This window comes from Suricata suricatta, chromosome 5, assembly GCF_006229205.1.
Source record: "Suricata suricatta isolate VVHF042 chromosome 5, meerkat_22Aug2017_6uvM2_HiC, whole genome shotgun sequence".
Classification (NCBI taxonomy): domain Eukaryota; kingdom Metazoa; phylum Chordata; class Mammalia; order Carnivora; family Herpestidae; genus Suricata; species Suricata suricatta.
The window spans coordinates 100,386,508-100,410,208 of NC_043704.1; the positions used below are offsets into that span (position 1 = coordinate 100,386,508).

The 23,701-nt window shown below is 35.4% G+C and overlaps 1 pseudogene; it reads left to right on the plus strand.

The window, feature by feature from the left end:
• The first annotated feature begins 16,239 nt into the window (after positions 1-16,239).
• Positions 16,240-23,701, plus strand: part of LOC115291223 — a 44,736-nt pseudogene continuing 37,274 nt past the window's right edge.

The following is a 23,701-nucleotide window of genomic DNA, read 5'->3' on the forward strand; positions in this document are numbered from 1 at the left end:
GTTACCACCCTGGGGCCAAGGTGGTAGAAAAGAGCCCTGCCCCCACCAGTAGCTCTTAATCTGTCTCCCCCTAGGTCTTGGAAGCCACAAAGTCCGGATATTGTGTTCTCAGGTTTTTAATGAATAGTTTATTATTGTCCTTGCTTCCATCTCAAGTCTCTAGCATTCCCCTTCAAGGACCTGGAACTCTGTCTCAGGGCATTCCTTCCACTGCTTGGGTCTAGATTCTACCTAAAAGAACTTTTGAAAACCAAGGAATAGCAGTGGGAGAAAAAACAGACTCCCTAAAAAGACTGGCAATTGTGTATACAGCTAAATAATTAATAGTAACAATGACAGGAAAGTGTAGAATGATATGAATGTCAAAAATATGGTTACCAATCTAGAATGCTATATCCAGAGGGAAAAAATAAAAACTTTACAAATAAAGACATATTCAGACCAAATAAGAGAAGGGAGTAAGAATGAGAATTAGCATAAGAAAAGAATGGAGAAAGGGGGAAAAGGAAAGGAAGGCAGGGAAGGAAAGGAGGGAAAGGAAAGACAAATGGGAAGGAAAAAAAGAACTGGAGGAGAAGAAAGAAGAGAAGTACAAAACTGAAAGAGTATTCACCACGAATACATATTTATTAAAGTAGTGGAAGTACTTCCAGTGGAATTAAAATTATCTCAAATGTAAGGTCTGAGACACACGGACTTTAGAAACAAGGACTATAATTTAACTATAAATTAACACTCACTCTATAAAACAATAATAATAATGCATGTACTTCAGGAAGGGTAACTAAACTGCATTATGATTCCTTATATTCATATGGAGAGCTAAGGTTTTAATTAATTTTATATTTAGAAAACATAATAATATTGTAATTTTATTGATAACTATAAATAATTCAAAATGGACAGAACTTCCAAAATAGTAATAGTAAGAGAAAAACATTGAATAGAAAACCATACACAGACGACGAGAGGAAAGAAAAAAACATATCAAACAGGCAGAAAAAAAGAAGTCACATTATTGGATGATAAATTTAAGTTTAATATAAATATAATTGCATTAAATGATCTAGATACAAGATAAGAACTGTCAAGCTGAACTAAGGAAGAATAAAATTATAGTCCATTATAAAAGATGTATTATAAAACTTCATAAGAATAGATAAAATAAAAAGGTAAAGCTTGCAAATTCAAACAAAAATTGCTGAGAAAGCTATGTCAGTATTAAACAAAACAGATCACAGAAAATGTTACTTCTTCATGGAGCTACAGAGACACAGAGATTGAGAGATATCTAAGATCTATAAGAATAGAAAAGATTTCAAAAATATAATTAACAAAGTTGAGCTAAAGACCATGTAAATAACACTAATTTTAATGGAAGAATAAACATTATCTTCAATAAAACAAAATAGGCACCTTAAGAATATTTTTAAAAGTTTAAAAACTTTTGAAATAACAAAACTAACGAAGTAATTCTCTAGTCCCAATGGAAATAAGCTAAAAATCAGAAACAAAATATAACTAGATATACCTCATATATTTGTTAATTATGAAATGGTTTTAATAACATTTGGATCAGTAATTAAAAATGAGGGTATTTTAAATAATACTTTATATTGAATATACCATGCTATATTAAATATATTATTCATAAATGCAGATGAAGTACTTATTAAAACAATGTAAAACTGAACATTTTAAAAAGGTCAGAAAACATCAGAAATGAGAATAAGACAAAGAATAATTATTAAAGGAAAAATAAATATGGATATATATTCAACACGCAGGGTTAAGAAAGCCAGAAGCAATTATTTAAACTAATAAAATGGGAAGGCTGATTAGGAGGGACAGAAAAACAACTAATGTCAGAAATCTGAAAGAAAATTACACCAATGATTTTACAGACAAGGAAAAACAAGAGAGTAAAATAAATCAGGCAAATGAATATGAAATTTTTATGAATAGTTTTCTAATCCTAGAAAATAATAAAATGGCCAGGATGAGCTTAATAAAAGTACACAGTAGTATTTTAATGACTAAAGATGGTGCATAAACAGTAAAACTCTCTCTCCAAGAAAAATTTTCAGGTCCCATAAATTTACTAGAGTGTTAGAACCATTCATGGGAAAAAATAAATCTGTACCTAAACTGAGAGAAGATAGTACCCATTAGGATAACAGAAATAAGTTGAACTATTCATCAATATCAATAAATGTAAGGAACTAAAACTTGCAGTTATGGGACAAACATTTTTAGAATGGATTACACAACTCCATTTATATGGTGTTTTTAAGGGACATTCCTAAAGTATAAGGATCCAGAAAGGTTGAAAGTAAAGGCATTGATTTAACATACATTTTTTTTTTGAAAAAATTTTTTTAATGATACAGACAGAGACAGAGCATGAGAGGGGGAGGGGCAGAGAGAGAAGGAGACACAGAACCAGAAGCAGGCTCCAGGCTCCGAGCTAGCTGTCAGCACAGAGCCTGACGTGGGGCTCGAACCCACAAACATGAGATCTGACCTGAGCCGAAGTTGGAGACTTAACCAACTGAGCCACCCAGGCGCCCCTTAACATACATTTTACAAGGGTTGCCTGGCTGGCTCAGTCAGCAGAGGATGTCACTCTTGATCTCAGGGTTGTGAGTTGAGCCCCAATTGGGAGTAGAGATCACTTAATAATAAAATATTTTTAAAAAGATACACTTAGCAAATACTAAGCAATATAATGCTGATGTAACTGCAATGATTTCAGACAAAATATTCCTAAAATATTCCTAGATAATTATTGGACAAAAGCAGGGTTACTAAATAACTATAAAATCTCCAATTTAAGAGGAATATCCACATATACACATACTTTAAGCAAGCATTTATTTCTAAACACCTAATAAAATTGAGCAGCTATGTGAAAGCACAAGTATCATTTCCATTGTAAAAAGAGATTAAAAATATTTATCACAAAAGTAAAAGAACTACAAAAAGAAATGAAAACTTCAAAATGGTAGTTGGTAATTTTAATCAGCCAACAAAACAAAGATAATTAACATTTAAAGATAATATTTAAAATTCGCTTTGTCAAACATGTAAAAAATTGTCCCCATAAGGGAAGAAACAGTATTTTAACAAATGTAAAATGTATGCAAAGTGTTTAGATACTATGCAATAAATTTCAAAACTTCTGTCTCATACATACTACATTCTTTGACCACAATATAATTAAATTATAAATTAATGACAAAAAGGCTAAACATCTTCCATACTTTTGAAAATGTAAATTCAAATGCCTAAACAAATCACATATAAAAGAAGGAATACTAATTTGAGATATTAAAAGCTGTGGCATTCAACTAAAGTGGTATATGGATTGACAATAATTCTAAGTGCTTTCATTAACCATGATAAATCATTCACAGTAACATCCAAGCATCCTATAGGCAAGAATAGATGCAGGAAACCAGTAAGTGCAAGTAAAAAAATAAGAACAGATGCAAACTCAAGAAAAAAAAATATACACAGTAAAGAGGGCTGAAGGAAAATGCATCAATATTTGAAAAAAATGAGTAATACTGAAAAATCTCCAACAAAATTAATCTTCAAGAAAAAAGAGAAGATAAAATTGAATAATAGGAAAAATATTGTTATATAAGTGCTGATATTGCAAGAGATTGTCTAAGTTGAAAACTCAGCTAAGAAACCCCTGATTTTAAAGAAGTACCAAAATAAAAATACTACTTAAATAATTGTATAACCATTAATTAAAATAAATGAAAAATCAAATGAATGAATAATGAAAAGTTTTTCTACAATGTTAGACTCAGAAGGCTTTAAAATTTTTTATGCTTATTCATTTCTGAGACAGAGAGAAACAGAACATCAGTGCGGGAGGGGCAGAGAGAGAGGGAGACAGAATCAGAAGCAGGCTCCAGGCTCTGAGCTGTCAGCCCAGAGCCTGATACAGGGCTCTAACCCATGAACAATGAGATAATGGCCTGACCTTGAGCTGAAATCAGACACAACCAGCTGAGCCATCCAAGTACCCCAGGCCAATGAAGCTCTAAAGGTGAATGGAAGCAAATATGCAAGGAATACCAATCTTAACTGAGCTCTGAAGAAAGCAGAAATAATAGTAACACCTCTGCATATTTTAAGAAGTTAGTATAACCTTGATACCAAACCAGAAATGCCCCGTAAGACGAGAAAGTTATAAATTAATTTCATGTTATAACATTCATCTTATTTACTGTAATAATAGAACCCAGAAATCCAGTCATCATCAAGCTAGAATTTCATCTCTCGTGTAACCATAGGGCAGGGGATGAAGGATTAATGACTGGCTGGAGGGTCTTTCCTACAAGATGATATAGGGACCCAGACTCCATCATCTCTCTGGTGATGATCTCAGAAGTATGGATAAACTTGACTTAATGGCATCACATCTGTATTTCTCATCTCTTTTCCTATTCTGGCACACAGAAAAGGAAGCAGAGATTATGCATACACTAAGCAGTTCCCTTATAAGAATGGGTCATGGAAAATGAACATAGCATTTGGCTCAAATTCTCCTTAAGATTTCTAACTTCAAAGAAAGCTGAGATACGTCATCTTCTGGCTAAGTAGCCAAGTAAACCATTAAAACTTCATCAGACTGGGCATACTGTGGGAAAAGTAGCACACTGAGTTGTTTCTGTATGTGAAAGGAAGAAAGGGAGAAAGAATTCTGGGATGAAAGTATCAATCTCTGATAAAATATCAATATAAATATTCTCAACAAAATGAGCAAACTAATCCAGCACACATACTAAGATTTTAGTAAACCATTTGAGAGATTTCCTGGTTGCAGTGTTATTTTAATATCATAGAATTGACTAATTAATTCACCATCTTAACAAATTAAAGAAAAAATGTCCATAGGATTATTCCAAGGTTAGCGAAAGAATTACTTAATAAAAATTCAATATCCACACACATGGTTAAAAAACATGCAAAATAAATATAAATGAAAATCATCTTATTATGTGATGCAGCTACTTTAAAACTGCTAATTGTTTATTAACTACTATAATATTTGTGATTAGATTTGAATTTAAATTTTCTATGGCTTATCATAAAAGACTGACAAATCTTAGCTAATTTTTCACAGGTCCCACATTATGGACAGAAATATGGTGGAGGTGGCTGTTTTTGTATTTACACTAATGTTCCTAATTGCTATTAAAAGTAATTAGACATCATTCAAGCAATGAATAGTTGTTTGTTGGGACCCTTGTGAACAGTGACTAGTTAGGGTTGTGTTATTAAGAATGGTAGCAGCATCCATGGCTACTTCTCGATCTTCAGCTTAAATCAATAAACAACATGATGATTATGAGGACTATCTTAAATACTTTCCTATCAAAGAATTTCATCTGTGGCATAATCACTCATTATAGGAATTTTTCTCAAGATTTCTCTGCTGATATATTTAAATATCTTTAACCTCTGTATTAAGCATGCCACTCCATAACTGATTAATAACTTCTGATTAGTAAATTCCAAGCAAGGACATTTTTCATATGAGTTTTCAAACCTCCTGCTCTTCTGTATCCCATACCCTTGTAGACACTCACTCTAATTAGGGTAAAGTCAAAAGCCAAGCATGTTATGTTATCACAAATTACATGTTTTACAATTCAGTGAGCATACAGTAAACAGGAAAAATCCTGCAAATTAAACATTGAGATCATGTAGCCAAAGGAATATTTAAAAGGATTAATAAAAAGCAAATCAATAAATATTAATAAATATAGGCACTTTATATTTATCCATTGTTTAGTCTATTTTCAGCTCATATCTCAGTAGGAAAGTTTCTCTTCTTACCAGAGGATACAAAATAGAGTATTTATCATTGGTGAAACAACGGAAATCAAAAAAATCTTTATCTTAGATGAGGAAGACAGACCAGGTATCAAAAACACAATCTAAAAGATACAGTATTTACAGATCATTACCTAATACCCAGGAGCAGGCAATTTTTCAAAGCATTCTGGGAAGAAAGCAAAACCATCTTAATTAAATATGGATAGTAATCATTTTACTTGAAAGCTGAAATACCAGTAATCACAGAAATACACAGAGCAATTTCTCTGTAATTTTCATAACACAGGAAATTGAGATTGTGATAGAGACAAGCATGGGTTTAAAAACCTTACTAAATATAGGGTAGATAATCATGGTAACTTGGGCAATAAAAGGAAGGGAGAATTTCCAAGCTAACTAAAGCCTAACATAATTGCGGCTAAGTTTCTCGCTGATACCTTAGTAAGAAGTAACCATTGTAGGGGCTCCTGGGTGGCTTAGTCAATTGAGTGTCCGACTTCAGCTCTGGTCATGATCTCACAGACTGTGTGTTTGAGCCCCGCGTCAGGCTTTGTGCTGACAGCTCAGAGGCTGGAGCCTGCTTCTGATTCTGTGTCTCCCTCTTTCTGCACCCTACCCCAGCTATATGTCTATTTCTCTCAAAAGTAAAAAAAAAAAAAAAAAAAAAAAACACTAAAAAAAAACCCCAAAACTAACCAGTTATATAAAATGACATATATTTTTTTAATGTTTTATTTATTTTTGATACAGAGAGAGACAGAGCATGAGAGGGGAAGGGGCAGAGAGAGAAGGAGACACAGAACCGGAAGCAGGCTCCAGGCTCTGAGCTAGCTGTCAGCACAGAGCCTGATGTGGGGCTCGAACCCACGAACGTGAGATCTGACCTGAGCCGAAGTCGGAGGCTTAACCGACTGAGCCACCCAGGCGCCCCTAAAATGACATATATTTCTGAAAATTGTGTTGTCTGTTTTAATCTAATTTACCTCTACATAATTCTCATTCTATGGTACGAGTTCAGTCATCCACAAAGTAGGTCTTAATCATTGATAAAAATATCCCTTCATAGATTCTTAAAGAACATATTGGGTTTTTTGTTTGTTTGTTTGTTTTTAATGTTTCTTTTTGAGAGAGAGCAGGGAAGGGCAGGGAGAAGATGACAGAAGATCCGAAGCAGACACCCTGCTGATAGCAGAGGGCCTGATGAGGTGCTAGAACTCAAGAACCATGAGATCATGACCTGAGTTGAAAGAAGTCAGATGCTTCACAGATGGACCACTTCCAGAGTCCCTAGAATATACTATTTAAATTAGTGGTGATTCTGGATTCAAGAATGGAAAAACAATTAGATAACAAGAGCCTTTCACAAGATGTTTCTTTTAGAAGACCTACTTTTGCAGGGGGGAGGTTGATACATATCATTTTGCTAAATCAACATGTATTACTTTTCACCTTTTTTTTTTTAATTTTTTTTTAATTTTTTATTTTTGATACAGAGAGAGACAGAGCATGAGAGGGGGAGGGTCAGAGAGAGAAGGAGACAGAGAACCGGAAGCAGGCTCCAGGCTCTGAGCTAGCTGTCAGCACAGAGCCCGACGCGGGGCTCGAACCCACAAACGTGAGATCTCACCTGAGCCGAAGTTGGAGGCTCAACCAACTGAGCCACCCAGGCGCCCCATTTCACCTTTTATATGTAGATACTTCAGAAGGACATACTCTACAAATTCATTTTAAAATGACAGAAAAAATGATAAACATGCAAACAACCTGAGCTCCTAAAACACAAACTGTTCAAATATAAAACAAGCACACAGAAGTACACGGCAAAACATTATGTTAGTAATTATATAGTGATTTTGAAAATATCAAAAACAACTGAAATACATTTGGAGGCATCTGGGTGCTCAGTTGGGTGTCTAACTTCAGCTCAGGTCATAATCTCACGGGTCATGGATGACAACTTAGAGTCTGGCCCCTGCTTCAGCTCCTGGGTCTCCCCCTGTCTCTGCTTCTCCTCCACTCACACTCTCTCCTTTCTCTGTCTCTCAAAACTGAATAAACACTAAAAAAAAAAAAAAAGAAAGAAAGAAAACCTGCATATGTATTTATGTATTTGAACATTCTTTCAAATTCCATTTTTTCAAACCTGAATTGTTGACAACAATTTAAAAAATCACACTGATATTCTGGTGGCTGCCGAATATCAAGGTGAAACAGAAGACAAAATTCATCAACTAAGTTTTTGAAAATATGAGGTACTTTCTTATTGAGGATGAGAGAAAATTGCTATTTCTAAATTCTCTATTCCATCCTTTATATCTTTAGGAAATTATGTTGATCACATTTTCCAGTTTTGTTTAATCTCCATAATCTAGTTGTAGGAAAACATCTAAAACTGTTGAATTTTTATTTGATCAGAAGGTTGTGGTGGAGAATAATCTATTTGAATTGGTGCCAGCCAAGGTAGACTATTTTCTCATATTGCTACTCTATTAATATTTGACCCTGTAGACTCTATTTAATATGACATTTATAGCTAAAGGAAACATCAATAAGACATTTTGCCTCTTTTTTCTTTCACCAATTTATCATTCCAGTTATAAATAATGTGTTGTAAGCATCACACATACCAAGAGATTAGCCTTCAATCCTCTCCTAATTCGTGGTCCTAAAGGCTAACAGGTTTTCCTCACTTATTGTTATTTGCTAACACCAGTGAGACTAGAAACTACACCAACTTGTTTCCTCTCCGGATGTACATCAAGGGAACAGGAGCCTTTGAGTAAGGAGCATGGTCTTCTTGATAAATACATTTACTGAGTTCTTAGAAAATATCTCCTCTTTAACACTGAGAGCAACCATTAAATGAAATGTGGACCACCTCCACTTTTTGAAAAACTTATGAAGCGTAATTTGAATGGCTGATTAGTGAAAAGAGAAAGAAACGAAAACACTATGAAGCTTATTAATTTGATGTAGCAAGGCAATTAAGGAAATGAGATTTCCTTTCTTTTGAATTTTCTAAAATTCTTCAACGATCAGAGAAATAAATTCTCCTGTTCATATTCCCATGTGAGTCATCTATCCTCACTGCAGCAAATGAGACACAAAGTGCACCTAGGGGTTTCTGGTAGAATTATACCAAATAATTATATTCCATGCTCATTGCCACAGTGCTTTGCAAAGTCTGATGTACAGGTGGGGATCTTGTTATGATGGACACAATGATGAGCTGGTAAATGTTCTATAAATGGCTCTCTGGAAAAAGGTGTGCATGTATTTACATAGATAAGTATAATATCAATTATACTAATAAAAAGGATTATTAGATAATAATAAGTTGTCACTTTTTTATGTTAAGTTTCAATAGCTAACTGAATCTCCTAAGAAGTCTCTAGGATTTTTGATGAGCTCTTGTATTCTTAGCCAACCTACAGTTGCAGTTCATCCATGACAAATGGAATTGCCATTCAATCCACAAATTCCTTCCCCCAAATTATTGCCATTAAAATGGATATTTGATCTACTGTAAAATTCCCACCATTGTACAAATTATATTCATTAAATCAAATGTCTTTCAGCTTCATTTTGATGTAGAAACTTCAGTCATTTGTCCATGATGTGTCAGTGATTCTTTCCCAAACCAAATAATCCATTTTATATACCAGAAGATGATTTCTTCAATGGTCTGTGCTATTCACAACACAGGCTACAGATATAATACATTTCTCCTTTTGATCTACATTATTAACATATTCCCCATCACTTATATAAAGAAAGACTTGATTTGTAGTTTTTACCTATTTTCATGATGCAAATACGTCCACGGTGACTGATCAAGCCACTGGAATGATACCACTGAATGCACAGCTACGAGGAGGTACACAGTAACTGCAGAATTTCCATAACACAGACCACCGACATAACTTCAAAAGGTAAATGTAAATACTTAGAAGTGACAAGCTTTTAGAACTTATTCCTGTTATTAATATAATTTAATTTTAAGGTTTTGTAATTTAACTTTAGTAGTGCCTTGTTGAATAATAAACTTGCAAAATCACTGAAAAATATACATGATGAATGCTAAGCACCATTAATGTCAATGATATAATTTAAAATAACATAGCTTCTGGAGTTGATTTTTGGAATGTGTTGGTATTGTAAATAAATTCTATAAAGCTCTGCTTTCAAAATGCATCCCATGTGTGACTGTACACATAACTTTTTCTGGACTATCAAGTGTATTGTGGTTAAAATGGGGCACATAATCTATTAAAAGATATGGTCTTGCATAGAACACAGCAATAATTTGAGGGAAACATCTTTACAGTGATGTGGACTGTACAGAGATATCAGAGCAAGATCTACCTTGTCCTCAAAGGAAAAAAAAATCAAGGTTGAAGATTTCAAATCCTGTCTACCTTTTATTCGTACATAAAGGTAACACATACATATATTTTTACATGATAACATCTGAAAATATTACTGTAATACACATCTGCAGAAAAAACTGCTAGTGAATGAACAAAATTCATCCAAAGACTGAGAAACTAGTAAAAAAAAAAAAAGACACAAAAAATAACTGAAACGAAAAATTGCATTCCGTATTCTCCTCCTCTTCTAAATAAAACAAAACCTAAAAGCAACAGGGGTCACCTGGGTGGCTCGGCCTGCCTGGTAAGCATCTAACTCTGGATTTCCTCAGGTCATGATCTCCCAGTTTTTCCAGGGATTGAGCCCATGTTGATGGAGACCCACGCCATGGAGCCCCATGCTGTCAGTGCAGAGCTTCAGATTTTCTCTCTCCTGTCTCTCTCTGCCCCTCTCCCCACTCACACATGTGCAGGTGTGCTTGCTTTCAAAAATCAAATATTGTTTTTTAGAAATAGAGAAAGAAAAGCAAAACAGGACAAGAAACAAAAAAAATATTTCTAGTGTGACCAAAAAAAAAAAAAAAAAAAAAAAGGGTCTGGGGAATTTAAAACCTAACAGATAAAACTCAAAAAGCTATAAAATATATAGGATGATTTCCCAAAGCCATAAAAATAGAGCAGAAGTAAATTCAAGATGAAGAGTAAAGGGCCCACAGCTAGCTACAGTCATCATCTAGGGCACAGATCTCAAAATTAACTGGTATCTGCAGGAGTACAAAGCAAAACCCCTTGCTTGCTTGCACCTAAGGGAAATTAATATTTTGGCTCTAAAGACTATAGGATTCAGAGTTCAAAAATAATATCTTAATCAGGCCATGTTTTCAGAAAGTGGTATGAGTTGAAATAGCTAGCTGAGGCAGTACGAGGCCCTTGTTATTGTGAAAGTGCCACATTTCTACGAATGCTTGGCTGAAAGTTCTGAAAGTAAAACTGGACTCACATTCAAACCTCTCTTTAGAGAAAATTTTACATGACTCAAATATCTTGTACAGCTCCTAAATATTGTTCCAGGCACCTACGTATAAACGTTCTCTAAACAGCTCTCCTGAAAAAAGGAAGCAGCACAGAACCTATAAAAATAACAAGAAAAAATATATATGCAAACATTTCAGAGCAAAGACAATCATTTGAAGAATAACTCCATGGAGCCTGAGACAATCATGCCCAGGTGATTATCCATAACCATAAACACACCTGCACACCTCATCCCACACATGCATCACACAGTTCCTTCTACAAGCCAGGAAGAGAAACCTCACTAGAAACTGGATTTGACAGTGACTTGATCATTAACTTCTAGCCTCCAGAACTTTGAGAAAATAGATTCCTCTTGTTTAAATCACCCAATTTGCTATTATGGTGGCCCTCACAGACTAACCTAAGTCTCTGACGTTATAGGGTGTTAAATGCTTAAGATAGGAAGGCAACATAAATGAGTAAAAAGAAATACTAAGTAAGCAAATACTAGGTAAATAAAGAGGAATTGGTGCATGGGGTAAGGGCTATGATGAACCAGAGATACATTGTACAACATTATAGGGAAAATATCCATAATTAAGATTAAACAAATTTTACAACTGTATCAATGTAGATTCAGATATGTTAGAAAAAGAAATCTGGGTATTTATGTGAAATTTCTTGATTGTTAAATTTAGGCAACTAATTTAGATTTGTTTTAATACTGAAGGCTGAAAAATAGCTCAATATGGGAAGAGTCAGAGCTCATAAGCATATCTGACATTTTTATAATGATGTGCATCACGTTCAGTGAATTCCAATGTAGCCAAATAGACTATGCCTTAAAAGTGACAATAATAGACAAGACCAGTGAAATAATGCATTTGCAAGAAAACATAAAATGTTCAGGATTAGGGTTCAACCTCACTCCTATTTTGGCATGTTATATCACAACATGAAACCATGAAAGAAAAAAGTATTTTTTATTTTTATATCTATGTTCCTTTATATTCTACTCTGCAAAGTTTAGATCAAGATCACAAAAAATGAAGAAACCTAAAGCAAAGAAAAATATTTATAAATCTTCTTTCAATTAAGAAGTAAAAGCTAATGTAAAAAAAGTACATCGACAAATAAATATATTTACTTTAATTTTATATTACTACTCATGATCCTGGAGACTCGGTGAAACAAGCAAACGGGAAAACTGAGAGAGCCATAGACATAAACTGCAGAGATTTAAGGGAAAGATCTGGTAAATGTATTCCTCCTTTTCATGTTATTTATTTAAACTTTTAAAAATGCATACAAATGTGAGGCCCATAAAAATATTTAAATTTCTACATATTCTTATATATTGCATATCTACTGATGTGCAACATATATGTTCACAAATTCTAAATGTACAGCACAAATAACTTTCACAAAATTTATGCCACAGTAAAGCTTGCCCTAGATCAAGCACAGATCTTTAGAGGTACAGGGGTGAACCTCGATCCCAAAGACACTTCTACGACCCCGTGGCCACTTAAGTGCAATCACTCACCGCCTCATCGGCTGTGTCTGAATTCTGGGCTCACACCATCCACGTTGTGTTGCAGAGGCTGGGATTCAACCTTACTTTTTTCAAATTTCAGAGATTAAAATAATGCATCTGTTTTGTGATTTTTAGGATCTCTCCATTAGATATGTTTAAAGAGAGTGTTATGCTTTTACAATTAGAGTTTCCTTGAAAGTTACTGAACAGGTTGCACAAAACGAGAGTCAGATGCAGCATTTGGGTTAGACTTAATTATTTTTAAAAATTCATGAGCCTGGATTTTCACAGGTTTTGGTATAATTTTCAGTTTAGTTTATACTTCCTAGTATTATTTTATTCATTTAGAATAAAAATATGATTTATAGGAAAACTTAACCTTTTGTTGTCTATTAATATAGTTTCACTCTATTACCGTCTCAAATCATAGTTGATGTAGTGTGTTCTCTAAGCCCTCTAAAAAACGCAACACAGGGGCTCCTGGGTGGCTCAGTCAGTTAAGCTTCCAACTCTTGATTTCAGCTTAGATCATGATCTCATGGTTCATGAGTTCCAGCCCCACCACGGGCTCTGAGCTGACAGCAGCAGAGCCTGCTTGGGATTCTCTCTTCTCTCTCTGCCAGTCCCCTGTGTGCATGACATTCACTCTTTCTCAAAATAAATAAACTTTAAAACAAAAAGTAAGAATATATACTGTTTGTGGATATTGGGTATACATACACACACACGAACACACTGTTCTTCTAAGACAGTGTGCTTGATTTTGAAGATACAACAGTGACCATAAAACAATCTCCCTCAAGGAAATTGCAACCAATGTTAAAAAATAAGTAAAGTTTTTGAGTTTGAGTGTTTTTTGTTGTGGTGGTGGTTTGGTTTTGTTTCAGCACTTATCTTTTTTATTACATTTTCTTTAATTTCCTAACTATGATGACTGAAGAGGCAATGGCTGGCAGATTCCAAACTTATTTACCCAAAGGTCAAGATTTGGTGGTCAGTGCCTCAATCTCTTCACCAGTAATGAAAGTCACACCTATAAAGATGCTGAGAAATCAAAAAAGGTGGTCGACGGCAGCTATCTGTGATAGTTTTAAATTATAAAATAATATCATGATGTATCACAGTATCATAGTATCATGAACACCAGCTACAATGAGTATAAACTCTCAGAAGTGAATGTGGAGAATAAGCAAAGACATAAAAGTGTCTCAGATATTCTTGATAAATCAGGGAAGTACTAATATGAAAAAGAGCTTGGAAGTACCTATCATGAGATAGTATGTATTATCTGCGTAGAAATGAAAGTAATTTTGCAAGTCCCAGTCTTTCCAAAGCTATCAGTTTTGATTCCATGGAGAGAAAATTACCATTACAGGTGGCAAAACAGCGATCACAGATGAATTCTGGAGAAATAAGGATTCTTTTTTTATGCAGATATCCTCTGCAATAAAGAATGAGGTAAACAACTTACATAAGTTATATGAAAGCAGATTGGTTTCTAAATAGAATTTTCCAAATTCTTCTCTAGATGTCAGCAGCTGCTATTTGAAGATGAGTGACTACTTTCAATACGCAGCAGTGGAAGTAAGTCTCTCAAACTAAAACTCAAATTACTTTTCTCATCATCATCGAACACCGAAGTGGGCACCGAAATAAACGTTATCCAAGTCCAGACCGAAGAAGGAAAGATAAGTACAAGAGTTCACATCTCTACCCTCATTTCTTCTATTTTGTGTTCTCCCCATAGAAGGGGAATAGCACTGATTAACCCTCCACAAGCAGAGCAGCCGCCACGTCAAGTCTGTTTCCCACAAGGAGATGCTGAAGCACGAGGGCTAGAGGCTGTACACACTGGAGTTCATGCCTTTAGGTCACCGAGAAATTCTATCACCTCAAATGTTCCGGAAGAGAACCTGTGTTTTATTCAGATTTCACCAACGGTCCCACACTACTACTTTAGCCTATCCACGTAACTTTCATTGTTTCTAAATTTTGTTTTCTCAGTTTTGGGCCTGCGTTTAACACTAAAACTTTCTTGTATCATATAAAGATCGTGTTATCGGCACCTGGGTAGCTCAGGTGGTTAAGCGACTTTGGTTCAAGTCCTGACCTCCCAGGTCCTAGGTTAGAGCCCCCCGTTGGGCGCTGTGCTGACAGCTCAGGGCCTGGAGCCTGCTGCCCCTCCCCTCCCCTCCCCTGCCCCCACTCGGCTGCTCTCTGAAAAACAATCATTTTAGAAAAAGATGGTGCACAAAAATAAAACCTAGAGCATATAATTATAGGAATATCTGTATAAAGTTTACATTCTTTTCTATTCTCACCACAAAGAATCAATTAAGCCTATTATTTAAGGAGATATTCTGTCTAAAATATGAGAAGGGCCTATATTACATAAGTTGTTCAAAGCCCAGACTCTACCAAAGAGAGACTTAAAGTAGCCATCAAAAGGAAATACATGCACTGAAATGTCCAGAGTTACTTCTTCCTGGCTCAACTGTCCAGAAACAAAATTGCAGGCTCCTGAGTTTTCACTGCCATATAGCTTTTCTTGTTTCTCAGGGTACTGGTTTTGCTGATATCTTTCATCATCGTGGGTCATTATACAGCTCGGAAATTTACCGTGCATTAAAATGGTTCTTAATGCATTTTAACCTTAAACAAAATGATAACTGCTCTTTTAACTATTTTATTTTTCGTTTCGGAATTCTCTATTATTAATAAATAGTCTCCTTATTTCTACATTTACCAAAAACATACAGTCCCGGATTTTATTCGGGCTTTGGGGCTGAAAGGTGCTCGTCAGTCCCCGGGCTCACGCGCGCACCTCGCCTGCCTCCAGGTGTGGCTCGTTCGGGGCCAAAGCCTTTGAAGACTTAATCAAGGAAAAACAAAACGCTATCGATGAGTCCCGGACCAGGATGACCACTGTCCTTATTAAGATGGGGCAAGGACACCCAACACAGACCCGGGGAGAACCGGGGGGACACAGGGATCCGGCAAGAATCTGCAAACCAGGGAGAGGGGCCCCAAAAGAAAACAAAGCTGAGTGCGGTCAAGAAGATGGCGGAGTAAGGAAGCCCCGGTCTTCTTCCTCCACAGAGAAGCTGAACACCAGCACAAGATCCGCAAAGCCTTTATGACAACTCCAGAAACTAGTTAAAAAGTCACAGTACCTAAGGCAAGGACTAAGCCAAGAAAAGCCGCATTGAAGGGGGTTGAAAAAAAAAAGCCGTGAACATTTTACCTCAGGGGCCCTTACCTTAAGGCGTCACAGCCCCGCGCAATTAGAGAAAGTGTGCAGCTCGGGTCTCGTCCCAGAAGTAGGAGAAGAAGAGAAGAGTTGAACTATGCCGAACGTTCCAGCTTTTCCCGAGGCGGACCCGCCAGACCTGGAGCGCGGGCGGGAAAACTCTGCTCGCGTCCTGCGGGGGGAGCCAATGAGCGGTTGCGCGGCAGATGCTGCAGTACTGCGGACAGACACCAGAGGGCGGAAGAGAAGAGGAGCTCCTCAAGGAGAAACAGGCGGACCTCTCTAACTGGAACACTATCAACACAAGCCTAGGGAAAACGCAGCCCCAGCAATGGTGTGAGAAGCTTCTAGAACCTCTACCCATGCTGATTGGTAAAGAGCTTCCCCTACAGTAAGCCAGTCTGTAAAGCGGGGGGAGGTGTGGCTGATTTTTTTTTTAAGATAAATCCCTCCTCCCCCCCCCCAAATAAGAAGGCAAGTGAAGAAACAGCAAAATGTGGTCCAGTAAAAAGAAAAAAGAAAATCTCCAGAAACGGAGTCTAAATAAATCGAGATCTATGAATTTAGTGACAAACTTAAAATAACTGCTTTAAAGAATTTCAGTGAAATGAGAAATCAATAACAAAAGGAAAACTATAATTCACATACATGTGGAAATTAAACAATATACTCTTGAGTAGTCAGCAGGTAGAAAAATAAATTACAAGGGAAATTAGAAAAGATACCTAGATAAATGAAAACTAAACTAAATATACCAAAACTTAGGATGTGGTCGAAGCAATAGTACAAGAGAACTTTACAATGATTAAATGTCTGCATCCAAAAAGAAGAACAAAGGGCACCTGCATGGCTCAGTCCCTTGAGCATCAGAGTCTTGATTTCGGCTTGGATCCCAGGGTTGTGAGGCTGAGCTCTTTATCGGGCTCCATGATGAGCATGAAGTCTGCTTAGGATTCTCTCTCTTCCTCTGCCCCTCCTCTCCACTCTCATACGCTCTCTCCTTAAAAGTAAAAATAATAAATAATAAAATAAATAAATAGAAAAAAGATCTCAAAGCAACAATCTAACTTATACACTACAGGAACTGGAAAAATAACGACACCCAAAGCTAGCAGAAGGAAGGAAATAAAGGTTAGAATATAAAAAAATCAACAAAACTCAGCATTGTGTTTTGAAAGGATCAACAGAATTGATGTCTTAAATATATATTAAGGCAAAAGGATAAAATACTCTATAACAGAAAAATCTGAAGTAAAGAAGAAATATTACAACTGATACTACAGAAATAAAGATCTTAAAGCACTGTGCCAACAAATTGGATAACCTGGAAAAAATGGATAGATTCCTAGAAACATGCAGTTTACCAAGACCGACTCACGAAAAAAAAAAAAAAAAAGACATATATTAGTCAGGAGATTAAATCAGTAATCCAAACCTCCAAACAAAGAAAATACTCAAGACCAGGTGGCCTCACTGGAGAATTATACCAATCATTCAAAGAAAAATTAACAACAATCCTTCTCAAACTTGTTCAAAATCTTGAAAAGGAGGGAATACTTTCAAATTTATTTATGAGGTCAGTACTACCCTAATATTAAAGCCAGGCAAAGATACTATAAGAAAAAAATATTACAAACCAATATCCCTGTTGAATACTGATGTAAAAATCCTCAACAAAATACTAGCAAACCAATTCAACAGTACATTAAACGGATTATACACCAGGACCAAGTGGGATTTATTTCTGGAATGCAAGGAGGTTTCAACATGTGTAACTCAATGTGATATATCACATTAACAGAAGGAGGAGCCAAAAAAGAAAAAAAGTACATGTTAATCTTAGTTGGTGCAGTAAAAAACATTTGACAAAATTCAATACTCTTTCAGAAACAAAAAAAAAGTCAACAAATAAGAAATAGAAGGAAATTAATTCAAAATAATAAGAGCCATTTATAAAAAGCCCTTCTACCTTGATTTCAGACTTTCACCCTCCAGAATTATGAGAAAATAAATTTCTATTGTTTTCAGCCACCCATTTGGTAGTGCTTTGTTATGGCAGCTCTAAGAAACTGACATATTTGGCGATCTTCTCCATATTATATGAACTTCTTATATCATATGCAACTATAAAACTCTATTGTATAACTCTGTGTGTGTGTGTGTGTATTTTAAACATGTTTCATCTTAGAGTTAGGTGTCAGGAGCAAGAACACTGTGATTTGCTTCACATTTCCCTGTTCATTCACATGTAAGACCACAACAGTTCACAAACTGAATTATCATTGACTCTATATGAGCTGTTCAACTGCTTTTGGACACTTGAATAGTTAAAGCAATAAAGGATAATATAGGCAAATATGTTACATATTATAAAAAACATAATATAGTTCTCATGTAACAATAAGCAAGAACTTTCTTAAAATTGCAATTACTTATAATTCTCCTATCAGACTCTGAAAGAACTTTCCATTAAAGTTGAAATCAACTCATATATAGTTTTAGTATCCGTGTGAACTTCATTTTTTTTTTTTCCTTTAAGGGTAGCACATGAAACCTTTGGGCCTTTCCAACTTTTTGTCTTTAGATGTTTCCCTTTAAGCTGTATCTCTAACCCCAAACAGCGTCTGTACTTTCTCATAAGCCATTTCTTACTCTGTAGGGAACTGATATAGAAGGTCTGACCTTGGTTCTAAAGAAAATTGAAGGAAGAAAAGGGGGTGGAAACAAAGTAAAGCAATAGGAAGACTGGTACTATTCAAGGTCAGAGAAAATACGAACACCAGCAATTCTAGAGAGTAGGCCTAATATGCTTTACATCTGTTTAAAATGACATCTGTTATTATACCCTCAGTATTTATCAAACACATATACATACATGCATGGAGAGAAGTATTTTCACCCCTACACTTGAATAGCTATGCATGTGCACATACAAACATAAATACATATATATTTACTACTTGGAAAATTTCAAATTTCCATTTCCAGCATTGAATAGGTGACAAAGTACACATATATATATAATATCACAGATAAGTATTTTAAATGAAAATTAAAGGTTTTATAATTACTAATTTATGATGTACTAATATATGTAAAGTGAAGATATTTCTGCAATAATGAAGAAAATTCATATGTATTTTTTGAAGTGAAATTTTCTATGATGCAATAAAGGATGTATAATACAGTTATACCAAACACATTTAGATAGGTGCATTTTTACTTACCATGAAATGAGGGGATATAGAGTAACAGTTTTCTTAAAATTATCTGAGAAGCAATTTGTATCTTTTAACACTCTGGATTAGAACATAATAATTGGTGCTTGCCTCTGAGGGATTCAAATATAAATTTATAGTTAAAAGTATCAAAATGCCATAAGCAATGTTATAACTAATTTCCCACAGTTAATAAAATGGGTCAGAAGATGATTTTATAATACTTTATGCCTAAAACAGGGGCAATATAATATAAACTGACAGATATGGTTGTATTTTGGTGTCTTGTATTCACAAATGCAATAATTTATGTTTTTATGCATATATGAAATATGTATTTTATATTTCCCAAAACTGTTTGGTACCTGAATATGTATTTCCAAATCCTGTTATAAATCTGATAAATTCAAAATTTTAGGCATCATGGTTTTCTCATGTACAACTCTAATAAAATTCTCCAATACTCTTATACTGAATTGAAATGTCACAGGGCATTGACAAAACAAGCAATACCTCAACCTGCAATGATATTTCTTTCTAAAGCAAAAAGAAATTAAAATATAAGTAAAAAATCATATTTTAATGCAACAATATTGTGTAACTCTGCTAAGTGGCCAAAATTTCATCAAACTGTACTAACATTCTTTTGTAAGTAAGAATCACTAAGTTTGTTGCTACATTGTGGAATATAGACAATCCCTAAAAATATGCATGTCTTAATATTAAGTCATTCTTTTCAGCTCTAAGCACTCTGAAGATAACTGTAATGATAACTAGAACATAGATGATATTTTGGAGTTTATCGTCGATGATGTTGTGGATAACATGCTTTCAAAAAAACATTATCTAACTTCATCTTCACATTTCAATCAGTCTTCTACATTGCCTGAAATGACAGAATCATCATTTATTAAGCATTATAATGTGCCACATAACATAATGTTTTTCTAAGTTTATTTTGAGAGAAAGGGAGAGAAAGGGAGAGAGGGAGAGAGAGAGAGAATTCAGCAGGGAAGGGGCAGAGATGGAGGGAGAGGGAGAGAATCTCAAGCAGGCTCTGCACTGCCAGCATGGAGCCCACCCAACCCAGGGCTCCAACTCACAGCTGTGAGATCATGACCTAAGTCAAAATCAAAGTCAGATGCTTAACTGGCTGAGCCACACAGGCCTCTCATAATGTTAATGTTAATGTTGATTGATAACAGGAACCAAACATGAATGCGATTCATTTCTTGCCCTCAGAGATATTCACATTCTGGAAGAATCAAAGAAATCAATATTTTACAGGTAGAAAAATACATAATAAAATGTGGAATTAATGATAGAAGATTGTATAGCGTGGTATGGGAAGTTTTCCATAGGCACTTAGTCCCCCTTAGAGATCATTTACCTAAGAGAAATGTTATTATCAAATGAATGAGCAAGGAAGGTTACTCTAAGAGGACAGCATGAATAAAGGTTCAAATATATAACACAGTGAAGTATGTATAGCAAACCACAACCAGACCAGAGACCTAGAAACCAATGGACAAAGCGTGAGGCCATAAAGACCATGTGGTGAGACATGGCAGAGCTTTGATTCTCTCCAGAAAAGATTTCTCCTCATTTTGCAGACAAGACAAGGAACTACTGAAAGGATTTCAGAGAAACATGATTAATGTTATCTCTTCAGGTAATTTAGCCTCTAGCTAACATATGAGGCAGATTTGAGATGTAAAAACTTGAAGCAGAAAGGTGACGTAAGATGTCAGTTTAATAACGTTAGGGAGAAAAAGGAGATTACAGCTAGGCCATGCTGTAAGGACATAGAGTGAGAGCATTGCTAAAGGGCAGGTCTGAGAGATGAGGTCCTGAGTTACATTTGTATTTCTTGAACTTGACACATATAGGATCAAATCAGATATATTCAAAAGTCAAGGAAACATGATACAATCTCATTCAGAATTTTGTCTCTTTGCCATGTACTCAGTCTTGGATCCCTATTCTATTTTTCCTTTGCTTTTGTGGATATTTGTCAAGTTCTTAGGTATGAGTAATAAAAGACAACTCACTAACATAATCGGAACATGGAACTACTTAGCATAGCTCATGGAATCACATGAGGTGCTGAAGGATTAGCCTCAAGGCTAAGCATCCACAATCCTGCCATTGAAGGTACATCATCCTGAGTGCATTCTCTACAGTTTGCACAACACCAAATTATTTTCCAACAATTCGATCTAACAGCAACTACTTAACTTTCAAGTCCGTGCCCTGCATAATCACTTTCATTTATTCTCTGGCTATTTCTCTGCTGGACCACTTTAGTAAATACCTAACTAGTTTCCTGACTTCCAATCTGTGACACCTACAACTCATCTCATACAATTCTGGCAGAAATATATTCAAAAATCTATTTTGAGATCTATTTCTAGCCACAAACTCCCCTAGATAAAAGTTTTTAGAAATAAGCAACTTTACCAAGTAATACAGAAGACCTATTTACATGAAAGGAACTTTATTACAGTCTCAGAGGACATAAACTACTGCAACAATCAGAAATTGATATTATACTCATGGACTTAAAGATGAAATTTGGGGTACCTGGGAGGTCCAGTCAGTTAAGTGTCCGTGGCTCATGGTTCGTGAGTTCGAGCCCCATATCAGGCTCTGTGCTGACAGTGCAGAGCCTGCCTCAGGTTCTCTCTCCCTCCCTCTCTCTCTGCCCCTCTGCCCACTCATTCTCTCTCTCTCTCTCTCAAATAAGTAAACTTTTAAAAAGATCAAATCTTTTATAAAATATCAATTCAGTCTAACTTCATCTGGACATTTAATGAAACTCCAGTAAAACATAAACAACACTTGAGGGAGAGTATTAATGGAACCAAAGGAAAACTCAAATGGAAAAAAATTCAAAAACAAGAAAAGATGGAAAAATCTGACAAGGTTAAAATGATAAATTTTTGTAGTAATACTAGTATAAGCAAAGAGAAAATGAAATACTGGGAAATTCATAACCTAAAGACAAAGTCTCTAAGAAAAAAAAAAAAAAAAGGAAGGGCTCTTGCCGTCCTAAGAAGGGGATGAACAGCTGAGTAGGAAAGCCCGTGAGGAGGCGTGTGACACTCTCTCCATCTGTTAACCGTTCTCCATAATGGTGACGCTTCTCAACTTGTTCCTCCCTCTCACCTCGGAGTTAAGGATTTTAGTACAATGATAGAACTGCAAAATCGTGGATGGCCCAGTGTATTTCTGAGACCTGATATTTATACAACAGGACACAGAAACATAACACTTACATAACCCGAAAGGTAAAAGGACAATCATTCAACTGAAGAGAAAGTGGAGAGAGTGACTGCATAAAAAAAAATATCTTTAAGTAAATTTAAACAGCCACCATACATATATAGTATCAGAAACACACATCTTTCTGCCACCAGCTGCTCTCAAAAATCTTCATTAAAATCAACCTCTAAAATCTTCCTCCAAAATCTTCATTAAGTTCAACCTCTTTGGCTCTTTTATACACGTTGCCTGCATTTTTCATTTATGCCTCCAAATCTCTTGTCTTCCTCTCTACATTTCTCTCTCAGACACAACACACATACACAAACATATGTGCTGTTTCATCTCCGCCATGTTGCTCCTGGGAACTACGGACTCGTCTCCCACTTACACTTTCCTCTCAATAATTAGCCATTATTATTATTCTTTGTTTCTGAAAAATAAAATGGGCAACTAAGCAAGTAAGAAATTATTTTTTATGAAAGCTTGCACCTGGGTATGTGTGGTCAGGGAAGTGATTTTGAAGAAGAAAAATGACAAATATTCTGTATTAATTATTTCCATCCATTTTAAAACTATTTATGTATTTATGTCCCCTGATGGACTAAATTACTAAAGAAAATGTATTAGTCTTATCCAGAAGAGTAGAACCAATAGAATATACACACAGACATACAGATGCATGTATATACACACACGTCTTACAGACATATGTGTATATATATACGTACATTTACATATATACAAAAAGATTTATTATAAGGTATTACTTCACCTAATTTAGACTCTGAGAAGATCCATGACCTGGTATCCACAAGCTGGAAATCTAGGAGAGCTGGAGATTTTATTTTTTATAGAAAATTTAAAAATGTTTATTTATTTTTAAGAGAGAGAGCCAGTAGGAGAGGGGCAGAAAAAGAGTGAGAGAGAGAATGTAAAGCAGGCTCCACACTGTCAGTGTGAAGCCAATGCAGGGCTTGAACTAAAAAACTATATCATGGCCTGAGCAGAAATCAAGTTTGTCACTAACCAAGTGAGCCACCCAGGTGCCTCTATAGAAGGCTGGAATTAAAAAATTAATAATGTTTATTTATTTTTCAGAAAGAGAGAGACAGAGCATAAGCAGGGGAGGCTAGAGAGAGGGAGACAGAATCTGAAGCAGGCTCCAGACTCTAAACTGTCAGCA